Source organism: Schistocerca cancellata, chromosome 7 (genome assembly GCF_023864275.1).
Source record: "Schistocerca cancellata isolate TAMUIC-IGC-003103 chromosome 7, iqSchCanc2.1, whole genome shotgun sequence".
Taxonomy (NCBI): Eukaryota; Metazoa; Arthropoda; class Insecta; order Orthoptera; family Acrididae; genus Schistocerca; species Schistocerca cancellata.
Window position 1 is genome coordinate 136651895 of NC_064632.1, and position 24931 is coordinate 136676825.

General features: G+C 40.0%; 1 protein-coding gene across 1 annotated transcript in view; it reads left to right on the forward strand.

Annotated features, from left to right (window-relative positions):
• Positions 1 to 24931, forward strand: part of LOC126092442 (long-chain fatty acid transport protein 1-like) — a 284340-nt gene that overhangs the window by 194473 nt on the left and 64936 nt on the right. The gene's annotated exons all lie outside the window — the stretch shown is intronic.

Consider the following 24931-nt stretch of genomic DNA (forward strand, 5'->3'; position numbering starts at 1 on the left):
TGAACTGTTGTCAGACCATCTGTTGAACAGTTTAGAACTGTCAACAAATGATGTGGGCTGTCTTCTAACTATACAAATGCAGATAACCAACTGCTCTGCAGGAGCCCTAGATCAAGTCATGGAAGTGATGGAAATAATTTTTTGTAATCTCTAGGTAGATGATATGTCAGTTAATCACCTTCACGAAGATAATACCAATCCTGGTGGGTAAGACTAAGTATTCATGAAATGTCTCAGAGAAGATCGGATGAAGAAGATAATGGAGAAGCTCATGAAGCACTCACTCACTGGACAGTAGCTGTGATGGCAACAGGATTTCTCATGTTTCCCCAGAAGTATATGAAAAAGGATGTGAAATATTCCTCAGGTAGCATGAGTCAGTTGGCAGGAGAAAAAACTTCAATTTGAACATCAGCCTCTGCAATATATTAACTGTGTGGAAGTCTGTTCCAAACAGAGTTAGAGAGCACTGCACACTATTGTGAACAATTGTTAGGGATAAACAGCCCACCCTCATTTTTCTTTCTTGTGTTCGTTGACTGGCTGTTCACTTTAAATTAGGGCATGCCGTAAGCAACAAATCACATGATTGTGATAAGAGGATAAGACTATCCAGATTATCAAATAAAGTAGATGTCTGCATATCCAACACCACACATGTCCATGATGGTGGTTAGAAATGCATGCCTTCCATCTAGGATTTTTATCTATCCTGAATTTTCCAGTTTATTAATCTTGCTACAGTTGTAAGGGTGTTGAAATATCATTTCTACCAAAATTAGCCACAGGGAACTGAATGTACTGTATTTCATTGTGACTAAATGTCTGCATACTAATTAAGAACATGGAACTGATTCCTTCTGATAAATTACTTGCCATAGTAGCCACTTCCTGACCTTGGAATGTAATAATTACGCTTGTATATTCTACAAAAAATTATCTTTGAATCTGCCTTTTAAACGCTGTGATAGGTAACTGATCTTCATTAAACAGTTGCTTTAGGCCTCAAGACTTGAGGCACTTAAAGTATATGAGTCACATTAGTATGATATAGCATAGAAAGAAATTTGCTGCTTTCTGCAATATAAATCAGTATGAAACCAACAATCTGATTTTCTTTCTATTTCTTAATGCCATACTTTGCCTAACCTGGTCGAAACAACCAAATCTTTTTAAAATAAAAATAGATACTCAACCTTCGGAATTTTTTGTCAAAATTATCTTGTTTAACAGGTAAACTATTCTTAAAGCAAAGTCGTGATTGCATAAGTTCCAAAAATAATCAAGTACACTATTGTATATTCACATCTTAAACTGATTACATGGGTAATGTGATACTGACTTGTAGCTGCATCTTCTTCTACTTCTCTTTTCTTCTATACATATAACATCATTGAACAAAAGCGCTGGCGGGTCGATAGACACACAAACATACACACAAAATTCAAGCTTTCACAACAAACGGTTGCTTCGTCAGGAAGGAGGGAAGGAGAGGGAAAGACGAAAGGATGTGGGTTTTAAGGGAGAGGGTAAGGAGTCATTCCAATCCCGGGAGCGGAAAGACTTACCTTAGGGGGAAAAAAGGACAGGTATACACTCGCGCACACACACACACACACACACACACACACACATATATCCATCCGCATATACACAAACACAAGCAGACATTTGTAAAGGCAAAGAGTTTGGGCAGAGATGTCAGTCGAGGTGGAAGTACAGAGGCAAAGATGTTGTTGAAAGACAGGTGAGGTATGAGCGGCGGCAAATTGGAATTAGAAATTAGCAGAGATTGAGGCCTGGCGGATAGCGAGAAGAGAGGATATGCTGAAGGGCAAGTTCCCATCTCCGGAGTTCTGACAGGCTGGTGTTAGTGGGAAGTATCCAGATAACCCGGACGGTGTAACACTGTGCCAAGATGTGCTGGCCGTGCACCAAGGCATGTTTAGCCACAGGGTGATCCTCATTACCAACAAACACTGTCTACCTGTGTCCATTCATGCGAATGGACAGTTTGTTGCTGGTCATTCCCACATAGAATGCTTCACAGTGTAGGCAGGTCAGTTGGTAAATCACGTGGGTGCTTTCACACGTGGCTCTGCCTTTGATCGTGTACACCTTCCGGGTTACAGGACTGGAGTAGGTGGTGGTGGGAGGGTGCATGGGAGAGGTTTTACACCGGGGGCGGTTACAAGGGTGGGAGCCAGAGGGCAGGGAAGGTGGTTTGGGGATTTCATAGGGATGAACTAAGAGGTTACGGTAACCTCTTAGTTCATCCCTATGAAATCCCCAAACCACCTTCCCTACCCTCTGGCTCCCACCCTTGTAACCGCCCCCGGTGTAAAAGCTGTCCCATGTACATGATCAAAGGCAGAGCCACGTGTGAAAGCACCCACGTGATTTACCAACTGACCTGCCTACACTGTGAAGCCCTCTATGTGGGAACGACCAGCAACAAACTGTCCATTTGCATGAATGGACACAGGCAGACAGTGTTTGTTGGTAATGAGGATCACCCTGTGGCTATCCATATGTGTTTGTGTGTCTATCGACCTGCCAGCGCTTTTGTTTGGTAAGTCTCATCATCTTTCTTTTTAGATATATTTTTTCCACGTGGAATGTTTCCCTCTATTATATTCATATCATCATTGAGTATTACACATTCTCTCTCTCTCTCTCTCTCTCTCTCTCTCTCTCTCTCTCTCTCTCTCTCTCAAGGCCTGATGGATAGTTGTAAGCCTCCTCTTTCTTCTCCTTGGTTATAACATTGTAGCCAGTGTAGTTTGTAGAGTAATGGTCATAACTGAATATATTCACCTTGGTTCATAGATTTAGTAGTACATATCGTGAATGACTATTTACCTAATGTTGTTAATTATTATGCACTAATATTGTGTAATTTAAACATTAAAAGAGTTAATAATTTAAGCCAATTTTTATTGATTGAATAATTCACTTATACCATGATTTTTTCATTCAATAAAGTTTCTTACCCACACTGAAAAAAGCTGTAAAATTTCATAGGCCCTGAACATTCAATAAACACAGTTCCTTGTTTCACTAGATAGGATACCAATAAACTTCATTATTAATCCATATAACAATAATAAATAACTAAATATGTGCTTGGCCTCATGAGTACTATAACCTCACTGTAATTAGTCTCACTAAAAATTACATCCACTAAGCACTCTGACTCAAATCTTCACAGTAACAGACTTCTCCATATTGAATATTAATACTTTTTATGGCCTATATGTTAACTTTTTGCCCCCATAACACCACACATGTTCAGCCTCACTGCATGGTGCTGTGTAACTCCCCCATTGCTTAACTATCCATTAAGGTAATGAATTGTTTAAGATGCACTCAGTTATGTCAAGATACAGAATGATGCACAAACCTTGCAAGAAACTTCCAAAAATGTTAAAACTACATCAAGTAAGAGCCTGTTTACAAATTATATTAGTATAATGTATGGTACTCTCACAATGGGCAGGTTATATAAATGAAGAAATGAATTTCTAAGAAAGTGTACAGAAATCTTTATTAACCTTACTGATATTTGATCACAAATATGAGTCTTTATATCCACTTATTTCTTTATTTTATTTATTCCATGTTCCATGGAACCTTACAGTGATAAGTTCATCATGGATATGAAACGTGTCAATATTAAGATTACATATGTATTAAATAACAATTTAACAATGAAAATATTCATTTTTTGAAAATATAAGATAACTGGATGGATAAAAAATCCACTCATCAAGTGACATGAGGAGAAACATATGCAAAGATATTGAAGTTTGCATTCTGCAGGAGGACGGAAGGGGAAGGAAGAGGGGTGAAGGAAAAGATCTTGTGAGATTTAGGAAGTGGGGAGAATTCGGAAAAGTCACCCAGAATCCTAAATCAGGCTTAATTTTGATATGATTCATGTCCATGGTGAACTCATCACTGTATGGATCTATGGAATACAGAATAAATAAAATAAATAAATAAATGGATATAAGTGCTTGTATTTGTCTGGTAAGTCTTCCTTGACCCAGGGTTCTGGGCAACTTTTCCAAATCATCATTATGGGACCATTGCTTTTCACAATATATATAAATGACCTAGTAGATAGTGTCGGAAGTTCCATGCGGCTTTTCGCGGATGATGCTGTAATATACAGAGAAGTTGCAGCATTAGAAAATTGTAGCGAAATGCAGGAAGATCTGCAGCGGATAGGCACTTGGTGCAGGGAGTGGCAACTGACCCTTAATATAGACAAATGTAATGTATTGCGAATACATAGAAAGAAGGATCCTTTATTGTATGATTATATGATAGCGGAACAAACACTGGTAGCAGTTACTTCTGTAAAATATCTGGGAGTATGCATGCGGAACGATTTGAAGTGGAATGATCATATAAAATTAATTGTTGGTAAGGCGGGTACCAGGTTGAGATTCATTGGGAGAGTCCTTAGAAAATGTAGTCCATCAACAAAGGAGGTGGCTTACAAAATACTCGTTCGACCTATACTTGAGTATTGCTCATCAGTGTGGGATCCGTACCAGATCGGGTTGACGGAGGAGATAGAGAAGATCCAAAGAAGAGCGGCGCGTTTCGTCACAGGGTTATTTGGTAACCGTGATAGCGTTACGGAGATGTTTAACAAACTCAAGTGGCAGACTATGCAAGAGAGGCGCTCTGCATCGCGGTGTAGCTTGCTCGCCAGGTTTCGAGAGGGTGCGTTTCTGGATGAGGTATCGAATATATTGCTTCCCCCTACATATACCTCCCGAGGAGATCACGAATGTAAAATTAGAGAGATTAGAGCGCGCACAGAGGCTTTCAGACAGTCGTTCTTCCTGCGAACCATACGCGACTGGAACAGGAAAGGGAGATAATGACAGTGGCACGTAAAGTGCCCTCCGCCACACACCGTTGGGTGGCTTGCGGAGTATAAATGTAGATGTAGATGTAGATCCCCATTTCCTGAACCTCATCAGTCCTTTTCCTTCACCTCTCTTCTTTACCCTTCAATCCTTCTGCCAGAAGAAGGAGCCACTGGCTCTGAGAAGTTTGCAAATTTCAATACCTTTCTATGTGTGTTGTCCTACTAACACTCATTGAGTAGACTTCTAAAATAACAATTCACTGTTTAATCACTGATAGGCACAACAAAAAGACTGTCAAACAACTATGCTTTCAGCCAAAAGGCATTCTTCTGAATTAGATAGGACACACACACACACACACACACACACACACACACACACACACACACACTCTCTCTCTCTCTCTCTCTCTCTCTCTCTCTCTACACAAAGCTGTATGCTGTCTAATTTGGACTTTTTGCTATAAGCTTACTTGTTTGAGTCTTTTTGTTGTGCCTATCTGTGACTCATCGCCTCCATTATATGGTGAGTAGTGATCTATCTTTTTCATAATATTCTCATACTTTCATTCTGTATTTTCCGTTGTTTAAATTGCTTTTGAACAGATATTTCAATGGAAATAACCACTGATTATTATTTTCTTTTCTCAGTAGCAACATGTTTACAACAGTTTACAGTCATAGTTGTCTTACTACTGGACAATCAGTTAAGTGATACAATTACTACGGTAAAAATACGTATGCACACTATGCATGAGAATAACAAGATCTATATAAAATACTTATGAATAGATTGAAAAATCAGTCAACCAGCTGCAAATATTTGCACAGTTGCTGTTTCGCAGCCATGTTTAAGATTTTAAAATACTTACATTAACATCCAATAAACAGTGAAAAATAGTGATGTGTTCAGAACAGTTTTGCAGGTACTTATAGTTGTTCTTATACTGTTGGGCAGATAGTTCTGCAGCACAATTACAATAAAAATATCTTTCCATGCTACACAATGACCAAATGAAATAACTAATCTACATGAATAATTTGTATTAACGTTTGACAATCGTGAAACTGTTGAGATATGTCTTAGGTAAGCTCTCTCTCACAATTTCCTAATCTACATGAAATATGTATATTAACATTTGACAATAATGAAATTGTTGAGATATATTTTAGATAAGCTCTCTTTAACAAATTCCTAATTTATGTGAAATATGTATATTAACATATGACAATCCTGAAATTGTTGAGATATATCATACGTAAACTCTCTTTCTCAAATTCCTCAACAGAGTAGAATGAATGAAGAGAAATTGGCAAAGTTTAGTTTTGAAAAGAGATTCACTACTCCTTAAGTTTTTAAGCCCAGTGGGAAGAAGGTTGAAAATTTTTTGCACCAACCTACTTAGCACCTCTCTGCACCAGAGATTTTTTAATTGATAGTGACTATCATTCTTATGTATTTTGTCATGGATGTGAACTGCTGAGTTGTTTACAAAGAGAATGGGGTTCATTATCACAAAGCACGTAAGAGAAAATTTGTATTGTAAAGCAGTTCAGATTCTTTATTGGCCACTGATCGCATGTAGAGACTGGACTTTACATTGATATACATTAACGATCACTATATTAATTGCTGTTCACAGTACATATATAAATAATTAATCTTATGTTAACCAGTTGTACAGGAGTGTAATCATAATCCAAAAACTCTATTTCTACACTACTAGTATCCAAGAATTCTCTTAAACTGTAGAATGGATTGTTTATTAACCAGTTATACAACTTACTTTTAAAAATATTGAAAGGCATTTTGATTGCAGAATGTGGCAGTTTATTACAAAATTTCAAACAGTTCACTTTGTGCGCGTTGCTTGTTTTTGTCAGCCTGTGCCTAGAAATGTCAGTACTCTTTCTTTCTAGTATTGTGACACTGTATGTTCTCTCTGGTGTCAAACTCTGCTATGTTGTTTTTAACATATATCAGTGATGTGTAGATATAAAGATTTATCTCTGTCATTATTTTGGTCTTGTGAATAAAGGACAGCAGTGTTCCCTTGGAACAATCTTACACATTACTCATAGCACCTTTTTCTGATTCAGTAGTACATCACTGATATGACATGAGTGACCCCACAACAACAGCCCATAAGATATGTGAAATTGAAAAAGTCGGAAGTACTCTTTCGTAAGATATTAATTTCTCACTACATCAGATAATTTCTATATGAGATAGGGTCCCCTTGATATCTTTCTACAAACATGATTAATATAGTAGTGCTAGTTTTGTTTGTAATTGATATATATATTCCAAGCAGTTTTATGGATTTTGCTTTTATGACTTTTGATAGTCCCAGCTGGAGGTGTTGAGTTTTCTCTGGATTGCACAGTAGTTTATCCGATGAGAACCAGTTTAGTATTAAGGAGAATGTCCAGTGATTCTGATGTAATCTTAACATATCTGGATCTTTGGTGATTAAGGTTGTGTTGTCTGCATAGCAAGTAACTGAAGCTCAACATAATGCAGCAAATTGTTAATTGCAACAATGAAGAAGAATGGACCAAGAACAGAGCACTGAGACACACCAGATTTGACTATTGTCAGGGAAGAATGCCTATTTTGATTTGACACAGACTGCATTGTGTTGGTTGGATAAGAATTACTTGCTTTGAATGGTGTATTATTCATTCCATAAAACTGTAGTTTGACCAGTAATATGTCATAGGGGATACAGTCAAATGCCTTACCCAAATTGCATAGCTCAAGAGACCATATTCTTATTTTCAAATGCAGTTAATTTATGATTAACAATTACAAGAAATGCTGTTTTTACTTGATCAGAAATCCATGCTGCCAACTACAAAGAAGGTTATGTTTTTCAAAGTAGTTACTAAGCTGTATGTGAAAAATTGCTTAATATATTTTGGAAAATATTATAACAATAGAGACTGGTCTATAGTTCTCGAGAAGATGCTCTTCCCCCTTTTTTTTATCTAGGTGTAACTTTTGAAAATTTTAGCTGTTCAGGGAAAACTCCAAATTCAAGGAATTTATTCATAATAAAAGCAAGTGGTTTGAAGATAGTGTGTATTGTCCTTTTTATTGTGTAGTTGGATAGCCCATGCTTTTCGAATTAGAAAATTTTGGAACAGCGTTTACTATGTCTATGATTGTGACCAGAGTCCAGTGGCATTCCTGTCTTCTGGAAGCTGATAAGCAAGTATATCAATTGCTGATGCGTTTGAATAGTTAATTTAAATTCATTTACTGTAGTACTAAAGTATTTACTGGATGAAGCAGAACATCTTTAGTTTGGATAGAAGTGGATGTTTGTGTTATAATATCACAGGTGGCCTCACATTTGTTTGGAGCTCATTCTATGTAATTTTCATAGGAAACTTGTTTGGCAAGTTCACGTTTTAATTTATAACATTTTTTACATTTCAGGTGAGCTTTGTGAGATATGTTGTACTGCTCTGTGCCATGTTTGCAATTATTTTTATATATGTTGTGCAGTTAGAGCTTCTTTTCCTTGGTATCAGCAGGGTCATCAGTGTACCATTTAAGCTTTTTACCTTTTCTGTTTGCTTTAGAACTTTTCTTTTCAGTAGTGAGCAAGAGTTGTTTGCTTTAGAACTTTTCTTTTCAGTAGTGAGCAAGAGTATCATAACTCAAATATATGTCTTGAAGCAATGATTAAAGAGAGCTTCAACAGTTGATTTATCTGTATCATATTCATAAACAAAGCCTCAGTCTGAATTTCTAAGGCAGTTTTGTGAATAACTTGTCATGTCATGCTTGGCTTCTTATTTGCAGTCACTTGATCATCTGACTGTACATAGTAATATGTGAGGAGTAGTGCATCATGATCTGTAAACTTTCATCTGCTGTGCTAACAGTGTATAGGTCTCTTGAGAAATTAGCTATGATATTGTCCAAACAGGGGTTCCAACATATTGGGATATTGTGTGATGTTTAAACCTTTCCCGGCGTACCGATTGCTCCACAAAAACACGGGAGAACTGCCGGATATCAGTAATGTCCTGCCACGATATTTCGACGCATTCTTCTGGCCATCTTCAGGTAAAAGTGCCACTGTAGTAGTACTGGCGAATACGTGCTAAGCTCCGCTATTTAAAGCCGGTGGGCTGCAATCTCAAAGGGTGCATGGCAAATACAGGACGTGCTTGGATCAAGGAACAGTCAGAATTGTAGTTGTAAATTGTTGTAGTTGTGCTGGGAAAGTCCCTGAGCTTCAAGCGCTAATAGAAAGCACAAAAGCTGAAATCGTTATAGGTACAGAAAGCTGGCTAAAGCCTGAAATAAGTTCTGCAGAAATTTTTACGAAGTCTCAGACGGTGTTAAGGATAGATAGATTCGGCAGAATTGGTGGTGGAGTGTTTGTGTCTGTCAGTAGTGGTTTATCTTGTAGTGAAGTCTAAGTAGATACTCCGTGCGAATTGGTATGGGTGGAGGTTATACTTAACAGCCGAACTAAGTTAATAATTGGCTCCTTCTACCGAACCCCAGACTGCGATGATATAGTTGCTGGACAGGTCAGAGAAAATTTGAGTCTCATAACAAATAAATACCCCGCTCATACGGTTATAGTTGGTGGGGACTTCAACCTTCCCTCGATATGTTGGCAAAAATACTTGTTCAAAACCGGTGGTAGGCAGAAAACATCTTCTGAGATTGTCCTAAATGCTTTCTCCGAAAATTATTTCGAGCGGTTAGTCCACGAACCCACGCGAATTGTAAATTGTTGCGAAAACACACTTGACCTGTTAGCCACAAACAATCCAGAGCTGATAGAGAGCATCATGACTGATACAGGGATTAGTGATCACAAGGTCGTTGTAGCTAGGCTCAATACTGTTTCTTCCAAATCCACCAGAAACAAACGCAAAATAATTTTATTTAAAAAAGCGGATAAAGTGTCACTAGAAGCCTTCCTAAGAGACAATCTCCATTCCCTCTTAACTGACTATGCAAATGTAGACAAGATGTGGCTCAAATTCAAAGATATAGTAGCAACAGCAATTGAGAGATTCATACCTCATAAATTGGTAAGAGATGGAACTGATCCCCCGTGGTACTCCAAACAGGTCCGAACTCTGTTGCAGAGGCAACGGAAAAAGCATGCGAAGTTCAGAAGAATGCGAAATCCCGAAGATTGGCTAAAATTTACAGACGCGCGAAATATGGCACGGACTTCAATGCGAGATGCCTTTAATAGGTTCCACAACGAAACATTGTCTCGAAATTTGGTAGAAAATCCAAAGAAATTCTGGTCGTATGTAAAGTACACAAGCGGCAAGACACAGTCAATACCTTCGCTGCGCAGTGTCGATGGTACTGTTACCGACGACTGTGCCTCTAAAGCGGAGTTATTGAACGCAGTTTTCCGAAATTCCTTTACCAGGGAAGACGAATGGAATATTCCAGAATTTGAAACACGAACAGCTGCTAGCATGAGTTTCTTAGAAGTAGATACCTTAGGGGTTGCGAAGCAACTCAAATCGCTTGATACGGGCAAGTCTTCAGGTCCAGATTGTATACTGATTAGGTTCCTTTCAGGTTACGCTGATACAATAGCTCCCTACTTAGCAATCATATACAACCGCTCACTCACCGATAGATAGGTACCTACAGATTGGAAAATTGTGCAGGTTGCACCAGTGTTTAAGAAGGGTAGTAGCAGTAATCCATCGAACTACAGACCTATATCATTGAAGTCAGTTTGCAGTAGAGTTTTGGAGCACATACTGTATTCAAACATTATGAATCACCTCGAAGGGAACGATCTATTGATACGTAATCAGCATGATTTCAGAAAACATCGTTCTTGTGCAACGCAGCTAGCTCTTTATTCGCACGAAGTAATGGCTGCTATCGACAGGGGATCTCATTGATTCCGTATTTCTAGATTTCCAGAAAGCTTTTGACACCGTTCCTCACAAGCGACTTCTAATCAAGCTGCGGGCCTATGGGGTATCGTCTCAGTTGTGCGACTGGATTCATGATTTCCTGTCACGAAGGTCGCAATTCGTAGTAATAGACAGCAAATCATAGAGTAAAACTGAAGTGTATGAGGTGTTCCCCAGGAAAGCGTCCTGGGACCTCTGCTGTTCCTGGTCTATATAAATGACCTGGGTGACAATCTGAGCAGTTCTCTTAGGTTGTTCACAGATGATGCTGTAATTTACCGTCTAGTAAGGTCATCCGAAGACCAGTATCAGTTGCAAAGTGATTTAGAAAAGATTGCTGTATGGTGTGGCAGGTGGCAGTTGACGCTAAATAACGAAAAGTGTGAGGTGACCCACATGAGTTCCAAAAGAAATCCGTTGGAATTAGTTTACTCGATAAATAGTACAATTCTCAAGGCTGTCAATTCAACTAAGTACCTGGGTGTTAAAATTACGAACAACTTCAGTTGGAAAGACCACATAGATAATATTGTGGGGAAGGCGAGCCAAAGGTTGCGTTTCATTGGCAGGACACTTAGAAGGTGCAACAAGTCCACTAAAGAGACAGCTTGCAGTACACTCATTCGTCCTCTGTTAGAATATTGCTGCGCAGTGTGGGATCCTTACCAGGTGGTATTGACAGAGGACATCGAAAGGGTGTAAAAAAGGGCAGCTCATTTTGTATTATCATGTAATAGGGGAGAGAGTGTGGCAGATATGATACGCGAATTGGGATGGAAGTCATTAAAGCAAAGACGTTTTTCGTCGCGGCGAGATCTATTTACGAAATTTCAGTCACCAACTTTCTCTTCCGAATGCGAAAATATTTTGTTGAGCCCAACGTACATAGGTAGGAATGATTATCAAAATAAAATAAGAGAAATCAGAGCTCGAACAGAAAGGTTTAGGTGTTCATTTTTCCCGCGCGCTGTTTGGGAGTGGAATGGTAGAGAGATAGTATGATTGTGGTTCGATGAACCCTCTGCCAAGCACTTAAATGGGAATTGCAGAGTAGTCATGTAGATGTAGATGTAGATTTAGAGGTGACATTGTGCATGCGCTGCTCAGGGTGCGCGTTCATAACGGCTCCGTGCGCTGCGCCTCGCGCCCACCACTGTGAAAGCCTGGCGTATCGGTATCAGGTCGATTTCCATCTTTATGCAGATAACTACGTCGACTACGAAGTTTCTCTATAACAGGATTCCAAGCAGAGTTTAGCTGATAACCGTTATCTCGATTGATGAGAGTCTTGTTGTCAGACAATCTTATTTCCACAGATTCATTGATAATCGATCTCCAAAAGTTTGATGTATGGGCCAAAATTTTTGTGTCGTTGTAATTCATGGAATGGTCTGTGGAAATACGATGTTTGGCGATTGCAGACTTGGTGGGTTGGAGAATGCGAGTATGCCGTCGGTGTTCCACAATGCGTTCCTGCACAGTTCGTGTTGTTTGCCCTATATATGTTTTGCCGCATTCACACGGAATTTTGTAAACACCTGATTTATGCAGCCCAGGTCGTCTTTAACGGATCCCACCAGTGATGAAATTTTGGAAGGAGGGCGAAAGATGACTCTCACTTGATACTTTCTCAATATTCTGCCTATCTGTGAAGAAATATTCCCAATAAATGATAGATAAACAGTCGACCTGAAGGCCTCTTCCTCTTCCTTGTTCCGTCGTTTGTAGGTCTTCATCACTGTGTTCACTTGCCTAGGTGAATAGCCATTCTTCAAAAATACTTTTTGCAAGTATTCCAGTTCCGCTTGAAGACTGTCGGCGTCAGAGATAGTATGGTCACAGTGGATCAAGGTTTTGAGAACGCCCATTCTTTGTGCTGGATGGAGGGCTTGAGGTCGACTGTTTATCTACCATTTATTGGGAATATTTTTTCACAGATAGGCAGAATATTGAGAAAGTATCAAGTGAGAGTCATCTTTCGCCCTCCTTTCAAAATTTCATCGCTGGTGGGATCCGTTAAAGATGGCCTGGGCCAGCGTAAATCAGATGTTTACAAAATTCCATGTGAATGCGGCAAATCATATATAGGGCAAACAACACGAACTGTGCAGGAACGCATTGTGGAACACCAACGGCATACTTGCCTTCTCCAACCCACCAAGTCCGCAATTGCCAAACATTGTATTTCCACAGAACATTCCATGAATTACGGCGACTCAAAAATTTTGGCCCATACATCAAACTTTTGGAGATCGATTATCAATGAATCTGTGGAAATAAGATTGTCTGACAACGAGACTCTCATCAATCGAGATAATGGTTATCAGCTAAACTCTGCTTGGAATCCTGGTATATAGAAACTTCATAGTGGACGTTGTTATCTGCATAAAGATGGAAATCGACCTGATACCAATACGCCAGGCTTTCACAGTGGAGGGTGTGAGGTGCAGTGCATGAAGCCGTTATGAACGCGCACGCGCAATGTCACCTCAGTACGGCTTTAAATAGCATAGCTCAGCTCGTATTCGCCAGTACTACTACAGTGGCATTCACCTGAAGATGGCCAGAAGACTCTGCGCCGAAATATCGTGGCAGGACGTTACTGATATCCGGCAGTTCTCCCATGTTTTTATGGAACTATTGGGATATTGTTAGTACAATATAAATTTAATGATATGAGTAGTTTAAAAAGCTTTTGAGTTGGCCTCATCTGAGTCTGACAGCTCTGTGTTGAAATCACCACATATTGTAAATTTGTTTTGAGTTTTAAAATTTTCTCAACATTTCTTCAAATTTCTTAAAGATAAATTAAGATCACCATTTGGGAATCAAAACAAATGGACATTTACGATATTCTGGTTGACCACTCTTATACAACTAAATGCTCCATTTAATTCAGAGGAGTATGAGCTTACATCTATTTTAGAAAATTTTATATATTGTCTGATAAATATTGCAACTTCTCATATTTCTCCAATTTCTGTGCATTATAACTGCCAGAATGTACTCTTTAGGTATGAAAAAATCTGCTTTTTTTCTGTAAGGCAGTGTTCTCAGACACACAATAGGTCACATTTTTATATCTCACAGAAATGCTCCAACTCTAATAATTTAATTGTAATACTTTGAATGTCGACTTGCATGATGGTAAGTAATCTGCATTTGTTTTGCTTTTCTCTGTAATCCATAAGGAACCTGTTTTTTTGCATGTGTAATGATTCTAGAACTAAACTTCTGCAGTTTTTTCAAAAAAATAAATAAATAAAAAATAAATTGTGTGTGTGTGTGTTTTTTTTTTGAAAGTACTCTTAGTTGGCTAAATGGTATGTGACAGTTGGTTCTTGGACTTGTTCTACATATGAGTGTAATCACACCTCAGTGATATAATTGCTTCAAATCTCTTGATATTTGGTTCCATCAGAATCCTCCCTTATGGTTCACACAATTCACAGGAGTTAGTCATAGAACATTTTGTATCTCTCCGCACTGTCACTAATATCTTTATTTTATCATTCAACAATTTGATACCTGGTGCTGTCTGCTTCTCCTTTCATATTTTCATCACAATATCCTCTATTGTAAGCAGTTAGCACACTTAATATTCTAAATTTCTAAGACATTTTAAGAGATTTTAGTGTGTGAATAGTTAAATGGGACAAACAGCATTTGTATACTGTAAGGTATTATTGGACAGTCTAATGTGTTTTCTCACAAAGTTGATAACTGTCCACATTCTTAGTGAAAAGCCACATTTCAGGTGCACTAACCAGTATAGTCATTCAAATTAGCAATGATCTGATGAGGTGCATCTTCAGGTTTTGGCGGCGCAAAGACTGTTCCATTAAGTTTCGGGTGTGCAGCCACAAGAAATCTCCTTCTTCTTCTAATATTTCGGCTGTATAACGTTCAGCCATCTTCAGAGATGCAGTTATAATGCACAGAAATTGGAGAAATATGAGAAGTTGCAATATTTATCAGACAATATATAAAATTTTCTAAGATGGCTGAACGTTATACAGCCGAAATATTAGAAGAAGAAGGAGATTTCTTGCGGCTGCACACCCGAAACTTAATGGAACAATCTGATGAGGTGCCCGTTTGTCTTGTTTTTGTCATATGCTTCACAGCCTGACTCAAATCGATTTCAGACACTATATTAATGACCATTGGTCTGGTATACCAACCAGTCAGAGTGTAATTTTTGGCGTTTGTTGTGCGGGTCTAGGCAAACATCATCACTGTTCCCAATGTTTGCCTAACATAATGCACACAATTAAAACGTGTTTTAACAAATTGGGACAATTATTTATTGTAAAAAGTCCGTGACTAACAGTGTTTTAACAAAGAATTAAGTGTTACAAAGAAATGTTTCCAAATTCAAGAAAAATTATATACAAACTTGGCTGGTAACCAACAGCAGTTAAATCATAAAACACTGGACCGTGCCACAATTAGGATAAATGCTGCAAACATTATTGTGTAATGTAAATGGATAGATAAAAAATCTATTCACCAAGCGGTGACGGGGGAACACATACAAAAGAATTTGGGGTCAGTGGCTCCTTCTTCTGGTAGAAGAATTAAAGGGGAAGGAAGAGGGGTGAAGGTAAAGGACTGGATCAGTTTAGGGAAAGTGGTACAGGTTAGGAAAGTCACCCAGAACCCCAGGTCAGGGAAGACTTACCAACAGGATGAGAAGCAAAGACTGATTGTTGGGGAATGCACCAGATGAGATTTGAAAACATGAGAGTTTAAAGGTGGAAGGCAGGGTAGTATGCAAGACAGAGATTACTATTAAGACATCGTGCATGAGTTAATAAGAGTGTCTTAGTAGTAATCTCTGTCTTGCATACTGCCCTGTCTTCCACCTTTAAACTGTCAGGTTTTCAAATCTTATCTGGTGCAGTCCCCAACAATCAGCCTTTCCTTCTCATCCTGTCGAGTAAGTCTTCGCTGATCCGCAGTTTTGGGTGACTTTGCTGACCTATACCCCTTTCGCTAAACTGATCCAGTCCTTTTCCTTCACCCTTCTTCCTTTATGTTTAACTCTTCTACCAGAGGAAGGAGCAAATGGCTCTGAAAGCTTGTAAAAGTTAAATCTTTTTGTGCGTGTGTCCCGCTGCTGCCAGTTGGTGAGCAGATTTTTTTTATCTATCCATTTATATTACATTGTCAATAATTGATTATTTTCATTGTTATAAACATTTTTGTGTGTTTCTCAGTTACATATGTCAGTTAACAGTGGTAAAAAATTACAAATAATCCCTATAAATCCTGAGACTGAATTTCTGACTCAGTACGTACCTTTAGAAGGTGAAATGTGCAGTTCTGCCAATAGGCACTTGCAAAAGTAAAAGTGACATACTGTCTTAGCTTTCAGAACTAACAGTGAGTCCCTTCCTTGGAGAGGAGAGAGGAATTGATTGGGGAAGGTTAAATATGAAGGGCAGGCCACTCAGATGCCAGGATGGGAGAGACACACTTGGACCTCTCAAATGAGAGTCCTTTGTCTTAACCATGGTGACACCTAATTCACTGTATCAGTTAAACTAAACATGTAGTTTCCTCAGTAAATAAAAACCGATCATACCAGCTGTTAAATTCTAAAAGAGGATAATTTGGGGCTCTACTTCTTGCCATTCTGTTTCCCATCCTGGAGGTAAACACTATTTTGTATCAGTGGTGCAGCTTCTTCAGTGCTGGTCTCCTTGTCCTTGTCCTTTTTATTAGTAGGGCCTGAAGGCTTATGAAGGGGGTTGAGGGGGGGGGGGGTTCATATCTGTGTCCTTCATAATCTTTTTCCATTACTTCAAAGACAGATTTTTCCTGTGGAGGTGTGTTGAGCAAATATTTGAAAGACTGGAAGCCAACTGAAAGGAGTTGATTAAATAGTTCCATTTCCTTATAGCTGCACTTAACTGTACACAAACTTAGAGTCAATCTGAGCAACTTCCCGGTCATACTGGTGAGCCGTATTCTGCAGCAGAAAACGAAGTGAGGGAAGCTGCTCTAAGCACATTCCTGAAGAGCCTTCTGCAAGCTAACAAGGTTAACTCTTGACTGCTGTTTCCTTGCAGTGGGCACGAAAAGTAAATGCTCCCTCTGAAGTCACTTCCATGTTTTTTTGAGTTCCATTGTGCCAGTTTGGCCAAAATATGGTCTGATCTGTTGGTATGCCATCCAGTGTGCTAGATGGAAACAAAACACTTCTGTTTTAGTAATGCTGTGTTTGAGTCACCTTTTGATGAAATATACCCAACTTTCACATTTCTTGATTATCCTGCTGCAGTGCTAAATTGCAAGACCATCTATAATTCTAAATTCTGAAACAGCTTATAGACACAGATATCTAAAACAAAATTAGTGACATTACACAAAGCCTTGTGGCAAACTGTTGTTGAAAAGACACAGTCTGTCCTATTTATCTTTTCTCCCAGGTGCACTTTAAACTGTTGGTTGGTATGCACAATACTGAGAAAGTTACGTAGTTTCTTGCAGTAGACTGATTCATGAATTCTGCGATCAATGTTTCAGCAAGTCAAATGATAGGCATCAGCTGCCAGCCTATTGTAGCTCTTGCTTGAACTTGTAGTACAGTTATTTGTTTGATAAGCTGTTTGTGAACTGTACTTCATAGTGATATAGCTAGTACTGTTCTTTAGGAGAGCTATCTCTATGTATCTTGCAGGTGCAGTTTAATTGAGCATTGACGGCAGTTTTCCTGTGAATAAGATTTTGTTGTAGTTGCTGAGAAGCCATATCTGTACAACTGGGCTGGTAAATACAGGGAAGAGTCTATCAAAGCATTTATGCACTTGGTGTACTTCAGTCGAGCTTTTAATCCAATGACAGTGAATGAAGCTGAGAACCGTAGATTAAATTTGCAAACTTTCCTTGACCTTGAATAGCTCTTGCCTTATTAGAAATGCTGTGTCTTTGTCTCCAAGGGTTGAAACTTTTGTTAGCCTCAAAAGAAACAGAAGCAGTTTTCATTTTTTCAGCTGGATGCATTCATAGTCTGTGTTTAAATAAGTTTTGCTGTTGTTGATCAAAGTCAGATCTTGGAGTTATTTTTTATAATTTTCTCTCTTCTTCTCATTCAAATAGTTGAATAGTTTTGAGGAAGGCTTCGCATTTCCCCATGTTTTTAAATATTGCTTGGATAAATTTGGAGTAAAATTGGAGCAGATGGAGTGTTTTCACGTAGGAGGTTTTAAGTCTAGGAGTAAGAAGCCTAAGCTGCTCTTTTTTTATTGTTGTCATTTGGGTTTAAGGTGTCCAACATCTAGGTTATTAGCACACTCAAATATTGTTTGTGGACAAGTTGACTAAAAAATGACACTAAAAAAAAATGTTCAAATGTGTGTGAAATCTTATGGGACTTAACTGCTAAGGTCATCAGTCCCTGAGCTTACATACTACTTAACCTAAATTACCCTAAGGACAAAGACACACACCCATGCCCGAGGGAGGACTCGAACCTCCGCTGGGACAGCCGCACAGTCCACTGACACTAATCATTTGTATCCATTTGTTAAAACAACACTAATAACAACAGGAAAAAAATGATTTTACATGAAAGAACCAGTAATGAGATATCATCATTGGCAGCTGCGGAAGTGGCAGCAACAGTAGCAGCAGCAGCATCTACCAGTTCAATCACTTGGCATCCAACATAGGACCCCAGCAAGTTCTTCCATTTCTGCCAACCGTGAGCTTGTTGTTGCCAAGTGAATCCTGTGTCTGTCATAAGTCTGTCCAGAAGTCTATCCCTTGGTATTTTTTGGTAAATTGGGCTCCAAGTTAGTATTTGTTTTGACCATCTACCGTCCTTTCTTTCAGCGACAGGATCAGCCCACTGCCATTTCCAGGTATTTAATCTTAATGATTTTTGATACATTCGGGTATCTACTGCTTCTTTATTTCTTTGTGTATTCCAGCATTGATCTTTCCATTCCTCTTTTGAGTTTTTTAACAATGAACTCATTCAATGTCCATGTCTCATGGCAATAAGTTATTACTATTTGTAAATATTGTTCAAAAACAGTTTTGTTCAGCTCTATCAACATCCTAGACTTGGAAATTGATTGCACTCAGCAGTGTTTTAACAGAGAATCATGTTAATTCCAACACATAAAAACTGATAGCAGATAACCCTGCACATTCCAAAACACACGAACTTTTTCCTTGCTTTTTGCCATTTCGTCAATTGAAACACAAATTGGTGGGCACCACGCAAACTTGATGAGTTTACGGCTCTATTCTTGCATCAGTCATAGTTACACATGTAATTGGAAATTTGTGGTAAGGACTGTGGAACCAAACAGTCCTACACATGTAATAAATGGAAAATATAACACTTTTGAAATGAATGAAGCATTTAAGCAGCCCTGTACAGTTAGCTGTAAAATGTGGCGCACTGTTAGTAGTACATCATAATCACCTCATACTGGTGGATTTCCTCACTGGAGGAGAAACCCACGCACCATGGGAATGTGTCCAATATGGAGATGCATTAATAGCATTTCATTCTGCTCTTGTGAATGGAAGGAACTGTGCCATGTTTGAGGGATTGGCTTCACCAACCACAAGTTCGTGTCACTTCCAGCCATGCTTCCTCTTCGAGGGTCTTTTTCATCAACAGTGAGATCAATGCATCTTGAGGGACTTCAACTGAGCCACTGTAGTACTGTGCAGGCTTCCTTGGCTGCTGCCCCTATCACTTTGTTGCAACCACTCCCATGTGCCCTGGCACCGAGCAGAATACCAGCTCCTTCCCTAGGTAGAGGAGGGTGTCTCAGAAGTTACTGAGACCTTTTTATGATAAATAAATGCTCTAGGTAGCTTGCAGTGCACCCAGAGACTCAGAGCAAAATGGAAATTTTGTAGATAAAAAAATGTCTCATCAGCTCCAGTGCCCTCAAGATTACATGTACCTCTGCAGTGAATTTGTTCAGTAAGCATATCTTGAGGACACGATTAGAGCAAACCACAAAGTGGCCTTATTTTCCTCCTGCCCATACCAATAAATGTAGACTGGTATATATGAGTATTCCTAGTGCTGGTTTAAAATGCAGAGAATTTCAAAATGGTTCTATTGTTTTCAAGACTGTATCTTCTATATGAGTGAAGACAGAAACTTGTGGTAAGCTACAACTTATGAAGTTTGTTGTTTTTTTTTTTTTTTTTTTTTTTTTTTTTTTTTTTTTTTTTTTTTTTTTCAAAAGAACCATCTGATCTGTATCAGAATATTTCTTTTACATACACATGTGCATTCACATGCATGTCCAACCTTGGGATACTTTATACAGCTGTATTTAGGATCAAAGTTTTCATTTGTATTTCACAAATGTTCATGTGTCCTCCACTGGAAACAGGTCAAACATCCATATGATAGTCAAAATCGTCCTGTAGTTTGCAAGCATATGTGGAGTTACTGCATACATCTGTTGCTAGGCAGCATCAAAGTTCACATAAAACTGATGTAAAGGGAGTCACAAACACACATACATCCCAACAACAAAAATACTATACTGCAAGATCTTGTGATGTAGGGTGCCAACTGTGTTATGCAAAATCCTTAAACCGCTTATGGTTGATCCATCTTTGTGGCTGCTCATAGTTACAAAGTGCTTGTACAAGCAGGTATCAGTGTAGTGGTGCTCCATCCAGTTGAAAAAGGAAACTTTCATCATTTTCTCACAACTAAGGAAAAAAACCAGATCTCCAACACATCCAGGTACATGGTTCCTGCTTTTCCATAAAAAAGGTACATACTGTAAATGTTGTTGTTGTTGTGGTCTTCAGTCCTGAGACTGGTTTGATGCAGCTCTCCATGCTACTCTATCCTGTGCAAACTGCTTCATCTCCCAGTACATACTGCAACCCACATCCTTCTGAATCTGCTTAGTGTATTCATCTCTTGGTCCCCCTCTACGATTATTACCCTCCACGCTGCCCTCCAATACTATACAATTGGTGATCCCTTGATGCCTCAGAACATATCCTACCAACCTATCCCTCCTTATAGTCAAGTTGTGCCACAAACTCCTTTTCTCCCCAATTCTATTCAATACCTCCTCATTAGTTATGTGATGTACCCATCTAATCTTCAGCATTCTTCTGTAGCATCACATTTCGAAAGCTTCTATTCTCTTCTTGTCTAACCTATTTACCATCCATGTTTCACTTCCATACATGGCTACACTCCATACAAATACTTTCAGAAACGACTTCCTGACACTTAAATCTATACTCGATGTTAACAAATTTCTCTTCTTCAGAAACGCTTTCCTTGCCATTGCCAGTCTACATTTTATATCCTCTCTACTTCGACCATCATCAGTTATTTTGCTCCCCAAATAGCAAAACTCCTTTACTACTTTAAGTGTCTCATTTCCTAATCTAATTCCCTCAGCATCACCCGACTTAATTCGACTACATTCCATTATCCTCGTTTTGCTTTTGTTGATGTTCATCTTATAACCTCCTTTCAAGACACTGTCCATTCCGTTCAACTGCTTTTCCAGATTTTTTGCTGTCTCTGACAGAATTACAATGTCATCCGCAAACCTCAAAGTTTTTATTTATTGTACATGGGGTTAATTCCTACTCCAAATTTCTCTTTTGTTTCTTCACTGCTTGCTCAATATACAGATTGAATAACATTGGGGAGAGGCTACAACCCAGTCTCACTCCCTTCCCGACCACTGCTTCCCTTTCGTGCCCCTCAACTCTTATAACTGCCGTCTGGTTTCTGTAAAAATTGTAAATAGTCTTTCGCTCCCTGTATTTTACCCCTGCCACCTTCAGAATTTGAAAGAGAGTATTCCATTCAACATTGTCAAAAGCTTTCTCTTAGTCTACAAATGCTAGAAATGTAGGTTTGCCTTTTATTAATCTAGCTTCTAAGATAAGTCGTAGGATCAGTATTGCCTCACGTGTTCCAATATTTCTGCAGAATCCAAACTGATCTTCCCCGAGGTTGGCTTCTACCAGTTTTTTCATTCGTCTGTAAAGAATTCGCGTTAGTATTTTGCAGCTGTGACTTATTAAACTGATAGTTCAGTAATTTTCACATCTGTCAACACCTGCTTTCTTTGGGATTGGAATTATTATATTCTTCATGAAGTCTGAGGGTATTTCGCCTGTCTCATACATTTTGCTCACCAGATGGTAGAGTTTTGTCAGGACTGGCTCTCCCAAGGCTGTCAGTAGTTCTAATGGAATATTGTCTACTCCTGGGGCCCTGTTTTGACTTAAGTCTTTCAGTGCTCTGTCAAACTCTTCACGCAGTGTCGTATCTCCCATTTAATCTTCATCTACATCCTCTTCCAATTACATAATATTGCCCTGAAGTACATCGCCCTTGTATAGACACTCTATATACTCCTTCCATCTTTCTGCTTTCCCTACTTTGCTTAGAACTGGGTTTCCATCTGAGCTCTTGATATTCATGCAAGTGGTTCTCTTTTCTCCAAAAGTCTCTTTAATTTTCCTGTAGGCAGTATCTATCAGTGAGATAAGCCTCTACATCATTACATTTTCGATTTGAGAGTAACGCCGTTGGGCATCGTTGAGGGTCTTGGAAGCATAGGCGATGGGTCGTTCCGACCCATCCTCATATCGATGGACGAGAACAGCCCCTAGGCCATACTGTGATGCGTCAGTCGCTAGAACCAAGTGCTGACCCAGACGGAATGTGGCAAGACAAGGCGCCGACTGCAAATGAGCCTTCAGGCGGACAAAAGCCTGCTCACACTCGTCATACCAACAGAAAGGAACGTTTTTGCGTAACAGCTGATGCAGAGGATGAGCCACCGCCGCTGCGGATGGAATGAATTTGTGATAATAAGCAATCTTGCCTAGAAACGCCTGAAGTTCTTTGACCGGAGACGGCCGGGGGAGAGCGGTAATGGCCGCAACGTGCTGACGTAGAGGACGTATAACTTCATGGGACAAGTGGAAACCAAGATACACAATGGAGGGTTGGAAGAACTGTGACTTGTCCAGATTGCACTTCAACCCAGCCGAATACAGAACCCGAAATAAGGAACGCAAATTGCGAAGGTGCTCCTCAGTGGAGGCCCCCGTGACAACAATGTCATCCAGGTAGTTGATGCAGCCAGGAACGGAAGCCGTGAGCTGTTCCAAAAACTGCTGAAAAATGGCCGGCGCGCTAGCGACGCCAAATGATAACCGCTGGTACTGATACAACCCACAAGGAGTGTTGATGACGAGAAATTCCTTGGAAGAAGCATCCAACGGCAACTGATGGTACGCCTCCGATAAGTCAAGTTTGGAAAAGAACTGGCCCCCAGCGAGCTTGGTAAATAACTCCTCAGGACGGGGAAGAGGATAAGTGTCAATGAGGCTCTGAGCGTTGACAGTGGCTTTAAAATCGCCACACAATCACAGACTCCCGTTTGGTTTAGAAACCACCACGATTGGCGATGCCCATTCGCTGGAGGTAACGGGAAGGAGAATCCCTGAAGCTGTTAACCTGTCTATCTCAGCCTTGACAGGTGCACGCAACGCCATCGGAATAGGGTGTGCCCGGAAAAACTTAGGGCGAGCTGTAGGTTTAAGAGTAATGTGGGCTTCAAAATCCTTGGCACGACCCAGACCAGCAGAGAACACGGATGAGAATTCAGAACACAATCCATCCAGCTGTTGATACGGAATATCCTCAGATATGAGGTGCACATCATCATCAATGGAGAACCCAAACAACTGGAAGGCATCATAACCGAACAGATTTTCAGTGCCCGCGTGATCCACCACATAAAACGTGAGGGGCCTAACAACAGACTTGTAGGCAGTGGAAGTATCAAACTGGCCAACGATAGGGATTTTCTGCTTATTATAAGTTCGCATATTTCGCATAACTGGAGACAAGGGAGGGGAGCCCAACTCCAAATACGTGCGAGAATTAATGAGAGTTACTGCAGAGCCAGTGTCCACTTGCATGCGAATGTCTTTATCCAGAACACGAACAGTAACAAACAACTTATTTGTTTGAGAAAGCACACAGTTAACATCCATGTCCGATGCCTCGTCGTCGTCGACAGGAACTTTAGGGGACTGACACACAGAAGCAGTGTGGCCTTTTTTCCTACATGAATTACACGTGGCCCAACATTTTGGACAAGCGGCCCTGTCATGCTGTACGAAACAACGTGGACAAGAAGGAAGGGCGGAATGAACCTGTTTCTGTGGTTGCTGTTTTCGCTGCGAGCGTTGCGGCCCAACGCGACGTTGTTTACGCGAGTGAACCGCCGCCACATCTTCATTCTCCTGGGAAACAGGCAAATTGTCCATGTCGAAAGTTGACTGTACAGCGCCTACATCACACCACGCGTCTATTTGCGCGCCAGCAGCGTGAGACACTTCAAAGGATTGAGCGATGCTTAGAACTTCCGACAACGACGGGTTTGGCAGTTGTAGGGCACGTTGCCGAACTTCTTTATCAGGAGCAAGCCGTAGAATAGCATCCCTAACCATTGAATCAGCATAAGACTCATGATGAGTGTCCGTGACAAACTGACATTTCCTACTCAGACCGTGTAGTTCCGCCGCCCAAGCCAGGTAAGATTGATGGGGCTGTTTACGACACCGGTAGAACGCCACGTGGGCGGCCACGACGTGGGTGTTTTTTCGGTAATAGTTAGACAATAAGTCACACATTTCTTGGAAGGACAGAGAGGCAGGTTCCCGCAGAGGGGCTAACTGAGATAGCAGCTGATAGATCCGTGGGGAAATCCAAGATAGAAATAACGACTTACACATCGGAGCGTCGACAACGCCGAAAGCCAAGAAGTGTTGCCGTAAATGCTTCTCATAATCCTCCCAGTCTTCAGCGGCCTCGTCGTAAGGAGGGAAAGGAGGCGGAGAAGAGGACGACAGACGATGAGTAAGCGACGTCGACAACGCCTGAATAGCAGCCGTCAGCTGTGTTTGTTGTTCAATGAGCGCTTGCAGAAGCTGTTCCATGTCTGCCCAGACACGAACGCACAATACTCCAACGCTGGAAAAAAAATATCCCATCCTCGTCGCCAAAAAGTGGTATAACCTTTAATTCCCTAATAAATTGCGTGGATATACAAACGTAGAACA